Source organism: Manis pentadactyla, chromosome 9, assembly GCF_030020395.1.
Source record: "Manis pentadactyla isolate mManPen7 chromosome 9, mManPen7.hap1, whole genome shotgun sequence".
NCBI classification, from domain to species: domain Eukaryota; kingdom Metazoa; phylum Chordata; class Mammalia; order Pholidota; family Manidae; genus Manis; species Manis pentadactyla.
This window is the reverse complement of record NC_080027.1, coordinates 6,844,581-6,851,760: the sequence shown is the minus strand read 5'-3', so window position 1 is coordinate 6,851,760 and position 7,180 is coordinate 6,844,581. Positions and strand designations below refer to the sequence as shown.

Genomic DNA, 7,180 nt, shown 5'->3' with positions numbered 1-7,180 from the left:
GTTCTAAGCCCAGGTGAGTGATGAAATTTGCCACTCACCCAAGGTGGAAGTGCTCCCGAGGGGCTGTGTTTCCCCAGGCGGAGAAGAGGCGGGGATGCGGGGGGCACGGCCAGGAGGGAAGACAGGGCGTGAGCAGAGCCGGGAGGCCAGGGAGGCCATGTGCGCAGGGGTGGGGTTGGCCCAGAGAGCCGGGCGAGCTGGGGGCTCACGCCTAAAGGCGGGTTTTCCTAATGCCTTGCAATTGCCTCTGCAAAGAGAGGGCGTTTGGGAGTCTTGGGAGAGAACTGAGTGAATGCAAGCGATGAGCATCTGCTGATGAGTGTGCCCCAATGGACCCCAGCCCAGCCGCGGTGTCCAACTCTGGCTTTGGGGGGCTTTCAACCTGACCGAGAGCGGCACTTGGCAGAGACCCTCCTCGGGAGGAAGACAGGGCCATGTCGTGGGCCGGCCGGGGGCAGCCGGACACCCCAAAGGATAATCAGGCGTTTATGCCGGAGCCCGAGGGAGCCAGGGAGGCCAGGGGCAGGCAGCAGGGAATTTGCCCCGCCCGCCGCAGGCAGGCCGGCCCGCCCAGCCCAGACCCAATGGTGAGGCAGGATCAGCACCCGCACCGAGCTCTCTTGGGCCAGAATTTGGAATGCCACACGTAGCAAACAGTTAATAATCAACTGGTCACCCTTATCCACAGGGTGATACTCATGGGCTATAAAATGTGTACAATATCTGCCCCCGACCGGAGGACATGTGGCCTCCCAGGAGCGAGCACTGCTTGGTGTCCTCTTTGGGTCACCTTGTTCTGGAAGGCAGGCCTGGGGGAGCCACCCTGTGGGACAATTTTCCCTAGCAAGCCATGTATCTGGAAAGATTCCCACACACCCAGCTCCGCCCCAGCCTCCCGGCCCAGCCAAGACCCCCTCCCCTGGGGCCGTGCTGAAGGGGCCCGTGTTCCTTCCCCAGGTGCGTATGTTGTGAAAAAGGCTGGAGCAGCTTAAGCAGGGAAACGGGCGAGCGGGGGACTGGGTCGCTGCCCCATCCTTTGCCGCCTCTGGCCGTCCGGCCCAGACACCTAGGAGGGCATTTTCTGCCAGGGCTGCTGACTTTGGTCAATTTATATGCTAATTCCAGAAATGATTCTTCCTACATTAAATAAAAGCTGAGGAATGTTCCAAAGGTCCGAACACACTGTGCCGTTGACAGACAGGGGAAAGTGGCGGAGGTACTGGCCACGGGAGTTCCGGGCGTGTGAGCTGTTCTCAGCGCACACACTTGCCTAATTTTAGGCCCACGTGCTCCTTCAGCTGACTTGGCCAAAATAAAACTGCTTCGGCATCTAAAGCCTCCAAGTGCCCATCTCGACCTTGGGGTCTTCTTCCAGAATAACCTTTTGAGAACGCAAAGATTACAAAACAACAACATTGGAGGGCTCTGCATCGAGCCTGCACCCCCAGAGCAGTCCACTGACTCTGGGTATGTTACCACCACCAGAAAACCCTGCCCTGACCCAAGGCATGGCCCCCCGCCTCCTTGACAGCCTCTCCCCGCACCCCCACCACACACACACTGGCGCTCTGTTCTTCACAACCAACTACTTCCCACTTCAGAGGCTTTGCCCATTCTGTTCCCCCCCATCCACCGGGATTGCTCCTCTCCACTCTTGCCCAGGTTACCCCAATTCATCTCGGCTTAGAGAAGCCCACCCTGACCACCAGATGAGGCAACACCCTGGCTGTACACCCAGTGGGCACTGCTTCTTCCTTCCTGCTGCTCCTCACAATCCTAGGGGAATTTTTTACATAATAACTTGTTCAGTGCCTGTGGCTACCTTCCAATGATGAGAGCAGGGTCACGGTCCATCCTGTACCCGGGTGTCTAGAAGAACGTTTGCCATAGAAGCAGGCGGGAGGGAGGAATGGGGGGGGAGAGGACTGCTTGGATGGGTGGGTGGGTGGATATGTGGCTGGGTGGATGGGTGGGTAGATGGACAGGGTGGATAGGTGGACGGGGTGGGTGGGTGGATGGATGGACAGGGTGGATGGATGGGTGGGTGGGTGGACAGGATGGATGGATGGACAGGATGGATGGATGGATGGATGGATGGATAGATGGGTGGGTGGGTGGATGGGTGGGTGGATGGATGGATGGATGGGTGGGCAGGCGGATGGATGGGTGAATGGATGAATGGGTGGGATTCGGATGGGTGGATGAATGAGGACATAATTATTCATTCACTTGTTCACTTAATAATAACACTAATCATAATTAAGAACAATAATAGCCATCAATAGTGACTACTCATTACTCAGTGATCAATAAGGGATCAATAAACGCATGTCACAGATTGTAGTGGCATTCCTAAAGGGGCGGGAGTGGGCACTCAGGTGGGCATCCGGGGGCTCCTCTCTCAGGAATGGAAGCGAAGCTACAACCCGGAAGGTGCATGACAGCGAGGGGAGTGTCAGGCAGCAAGAACATGTCAGTGTCCCCGGCAGCCATGACCAGTGGCAACAAGCCCCACGGCTCAGAACCACGGACAGTGATGCTTCTCCTAGTCCTGGAGGCCGACGCTCTGAAATCAGGGTCCGCAGGGCCACACTCCCCCCAGCGGCTCCAGGGGGGCTTCTTTCCACCTCCTCCAGCTCGTGGGAGCTCCGGGCGTCCTGGGCTTGTGGCCACAGCCCCCCAGCCTCTGCCTCCATCGCCACGGGGCCTCTCCCTCTCTGTGGGCCTTCTCTTCTGTGTCCTACAAGGATACTCGTCACAGGGGTTAGGGCCCACACAGATAATCCAGGACCATCACTCCTCGTGAGCTTGATCGTATCTGCAAAGACCCCTTCTCCACATAAGGTCACATCCACAGCTTCTGGGCGCTGGGACTCGAACACATGTTTTGGGGCCACTACAGAGAAGTCCTGGGCAAAGCCTGATGGGGAAGGCGGGCATGACCAGGTGCGACCCTCCCATAGCCTTGAGAAGTGGGGGTCCCGTCTCACGACACAGACAGGAGCTGAGATGGAAGAGGCCAAGTCGTCTGGAGCAGCACCGCTCACCCGCCGGGCTCACCCTGAGTCCCCAGGCTGGTGCCCAGTAAGCCCTGGGGCTCAGCAAACAGCACACATGGCAGGGCCTTCCTCCGCGTTCCCTGCATGGACACAGCACCCCAGGCCCTGGAGCGCACACCACGAGGGCCACGAGGACCCCCCCAATGACCTCTTGGCGTGGGAGCCTAGGAGCCCTCTCCTCGGGTGGTCTGGGCCACTACCGACCTCGCTGGCCCTTGGCTCCCCCAGGACAAGGGGTCCGGCGTGAACGTCTCCACACCCTTCCTGCTCTAGCACCTCCAGGTCTGAGAACATGAGGGACTTCCCCATCTCACACACTCACTCAACGCCTTACCCATCTGGTTATTAGCCCTCTGGGCAGGCAACAGGTCCCCTGGGCCTCCCTGCGCCACCCCAGCCACACTCCAGGTGCCCCTCTCCCTCTCTGCCTGGACACGCACTTTGCAGTCACCCACGCCCCAGATCCTTTCTCCCACCCAAGGGCTGTGCTCCCTGGAAACCCCGACACTGCCATTTGCTGTCCCCCCACCTGCTTTTCTGCGGCCAGGTCCCCACGTAGCCAGACACTGCTGCTGTCCCCACCCTGACCGCTCAGCAATCAGGGGCTGGCCCAGGAGCTGTGGCCTCCACATGGTCCAGAGCAGGAGGACCGTGAGAAGGGGGCCAGTCCCCACCACGGGGTGGGGGAGACAGGAGGTCATTATAGGCCCAGAGAATCACCCAGAGGCACCTTCCCACAGAGGCCTCGCTGGGTGGCCAGGCCCAGAGGGCAGGGGCACTGGGCCTCAGGGCAGCTGGGCAGTTTGGCTTTGCTTTGTGGATCTGGATGAACTGGAAATGCGAAGGTCCACGCTGGGTGTACTGAGCCGGGCAAACTGGAAGGGCTTCAAAGAGCCGGAGCAGGACCAGGTGGCTGGTCCGTACCGCCATGGCCAAGCCCGGCACTCTCACTTGTGGCATTGGCCCCGAGGGCCCGGTTACCACCCCACGCCAGCCCCCAGCCCCCAGACCCTACACGCAGAGCAGGGCCCACGATGGCCTGCCCCTCAGCAGCGGGCAGCTCCTGCCAGCCAAGTACAGGCCCCTTTCTGTGTCAGATGTTAATCAAACGCATCCTGATAATGATCAATGGGGACGACTTGGCAGCCCGGGCCTGGCGGGCCTCCAGGCCCACCTCCAGCTACAGGAAGGACGAGGGTGGCAAAGTGATCTTTGGCAAGGGGCAGCACATTGTCCCAGAGCTGTGGGAAAGTGCTTGATGTGCAAACATTTCCTTAAAAATGGACTTAGAAGGAAACATCCACGATGGCCTTATTAAAGATCATCAGCCCGGCTGACCAGGCACAGAACTTGAGGCCCCGTCCGTGCCCCAGACTCCAAGAGCAGTTGTGTCAAGCGTGGCCACACCAATCCTGTGGCAGTGGGAAGGGGCAGGGGCCTCGGCAGCACTTTCTTGGGGTTTTACCATCACACACGCCTCCAGGTTGGCTGGGGAGGAAGCCCGTGCCCCTGCCACCCCAAGCACACTGTGGCTTCCAGGGGCTCTGGGCTGGCAGAGGTGAGGAGGGGGCCACGGGCAGTGGGGCCCTCCGGGGCTGCCACACAGGAATGTCGGGGACTGGCTCAGTTCCTGAACCTGCCATATGGCCCTGAGTCCAGGGACCCAGGCTAGTAGCCAAGGAGGAACCCTGGGGCTGGGTCCACAGCCCTCCAGGCCTCTGCATGAAGCCATTTGTCAAAGGTGTTTCCCAAAAGCTTCTCTGGAAGGAGCTGCCCTCTGAGACGTCGGCTTGGGCCTGCACCAGACAGACATCTGGGGGCTCTTGGCAAAAGCACCAGCCATCCTGATATCGAAAGTCCCTCCGGGTGTCCCTGCCTCTCGGTGCCGGTGAGCGAGCTGCCAGGGAACCAGAGACCAAGAGAGGCCCGGCTCCTCTTGCCCAGACAACAGCCCAGGGCAGGGGGCTGCCCACAAGTGTGCCCCGCTGATCCCCATGTCTCGAAAGATCCCCCAAGACACCACCCTGCTTACTCAGGCATCATTAGCCACTTGACAGAGAGGCCCGGGGCAAGGAGACGCCAAGCCAGAAGGACGGGAGGCCCTGCCAGCTGACGTGGTGTCAGCACCCAGACAGAAAGGCGGTCAGTGCAGGCGTGGGGGACGCCTAAGAAACTGGCACAAAGTTAACTCCCCATCCATGGGAGCCCCTTTCTGGAACAGGGAGGGCTGGGCACAAGTAAAATGCACACTTTCCATCACAGGGCATGGGCACTACACGGCCTGGGTCCTGGTGGCCCTGCTTCCAAGCAGAAGACCGGAACCCAGACCGACTCCACCATCTGCCACACTGCTGCGCTGCTTGCGCCCCTGCACTCCATGCCCTCTTTGTGTCCAGCACGTGGCCCTGGGCACACGGGCTCAGGCATCCACCAGGTAACAAGGGCAAGAGGTGCCCACCTGTGATGTCCATCAGAGAGGAGACCGTACTCCCCAAAACCCATGCCACCTGGAACTTCAGAGGGAGAGGGTGGATTTATTTAGAAATAGGGTCTTTACAATATAACAAAGATGAGGTCACCCTGGAGTGGGGTGGCCTTAAACCTAATGACTGGTGTCTTTCTAAAAGGAGAGACACACAGAGAGGAGCAGGCTGTGCAGAGATGAGGCAGAGGCCGAGGGACACGGCTGCAGCCAGGACGCCTGGGCCCCCGCAGCTGGAGAGGCAGGAAGGGCCCTCCCCTGGGGCCTCCAGGCGGAGCGCGGCCCTGCCATGTCTTGATCTTGGAGTTGTGGCCTCCAGACAGTGAGACAAGACACTTCTGTCATTCAAAGCCCCCAGGTAGTAGTACTTCATCACAGCCACCCTGGGAAATCAGAACAACGTACCAGCAGCCTGTGTTTGGGGAGGGCCATGCCAGCCAGCTCCTACACTGCCACATGAACTTCCCTTTCTGGCCATATGTCCAGTCAACTGGGGATGTTCTGGGAAAAAATATAGGTGCCAGAGCTCCACCAGGGACACAGGCCCCAGGACCCTGAAGGATGGTGTTCCGCTCACAACCAGCCAGGCACAGTCCTCCCAGGGCCCCACAACATCCAGCCTGGAGTCCCCTCCCCTGGCCACTGCCCATCACAGACAGGCTGGAATGGAGATCCTGTCCTGAGCACCCTCACAGCCAGCAGTGGGCAGAGTCACTGCCTTTTAGTTATGAAGCAAAACAATGCACCCCGTGGAAAGCAAGACCGCGGGGCCCCGACGCCCCCAATGCATTCTTTGCATCTCAAAAAATGCCAGAGGATCTGATCCGAGAGCTGCTATCCCGGGGGCTCTCTGGTGGTGCTGTGAAACCTTCCTCAAGCCCACGGGAGCCCAGCACTTCCCACAGGAGCCCCGGGGGGACCGGCTGGGCCCCACCTGCCACCAGCCCACACTGGGCTCTGGACTGGGAATCAGCCAGTTCTCCCACATGCCACCTTTGGACCTGCCCTATGGTGACGAGACCCCCATTGCTCTGCGCTGTCCTCCCTGGGGTGACTCCTAACCCTCCCTTCTGTCCCATGACCTGGCCAACACGTTGGTGTCTGGAAGCAGCTGGCCCAGGCGTGCACAGAATTACGGGGGCTTTATTCCACAATGGCCTGAGCTTCGGTTCCCTCCTCTGTAAGACGGCAGCGAGAATACTTGATGGTGCGAGCACGCCGATGATGAAGAGTGAGCCCCGGGCCGGCACTGGGGGAGGCAGGCCTGGGGGCCTCAGGGTCTGCACCAGGTATGGGCCAGCACTGCGTTTATTGGACCCTTTTTCCAAGCACATGGGTTCAGGCCCCTTTTATTCCCCTCCTTGTCAATGTCCCTGGAGCATGAAATGGTGAGCCAGGAACTCGCCTGTCCTCAAGAGGGGCTGAGCCCGGACCAAGAACAGGTGGGGTGTGGCCCCTTGGTTCCTCATGGCCTGTCATCCTAGCTACATCCTGGTGCCACTGAGCCCAGCGCTCCTGGGCCTGGGTGCACCTCACGGAGCCCCATCCCTCCCTCCAGGGCACAGGGACAGGAGCTGAGCCACCAGATGACAGGCCCCCCGGGGCCCTCCAGACCACTTGTGGTCCAGCAGCTGTGGGG

The 7,180-nt window shown here is 60.0% G+C and overlaps 1 long non-coding RNA gene across 1 annotated transcript; it reads left to right on the top strand.

Moving 5' to 3' along the window:
• The first annotated feature begins 3,256 nt into the window (after nt 1-3,256).
• Nucleotides 3,257-6,365, top strand: LOC118907318 (uncharacterized). The gene is made up of 3 exons (XR_005022768.2): nt 3,257-5,201; nt 5,322-5,493; nt 5,687-6,365. It is a non-coding gene; the product is annotated as an uncharacterized LOC118907318 (long non-coding RNA).
• Nucleotides 6,366-7,180: the final 815 nt, after the last annotated feature.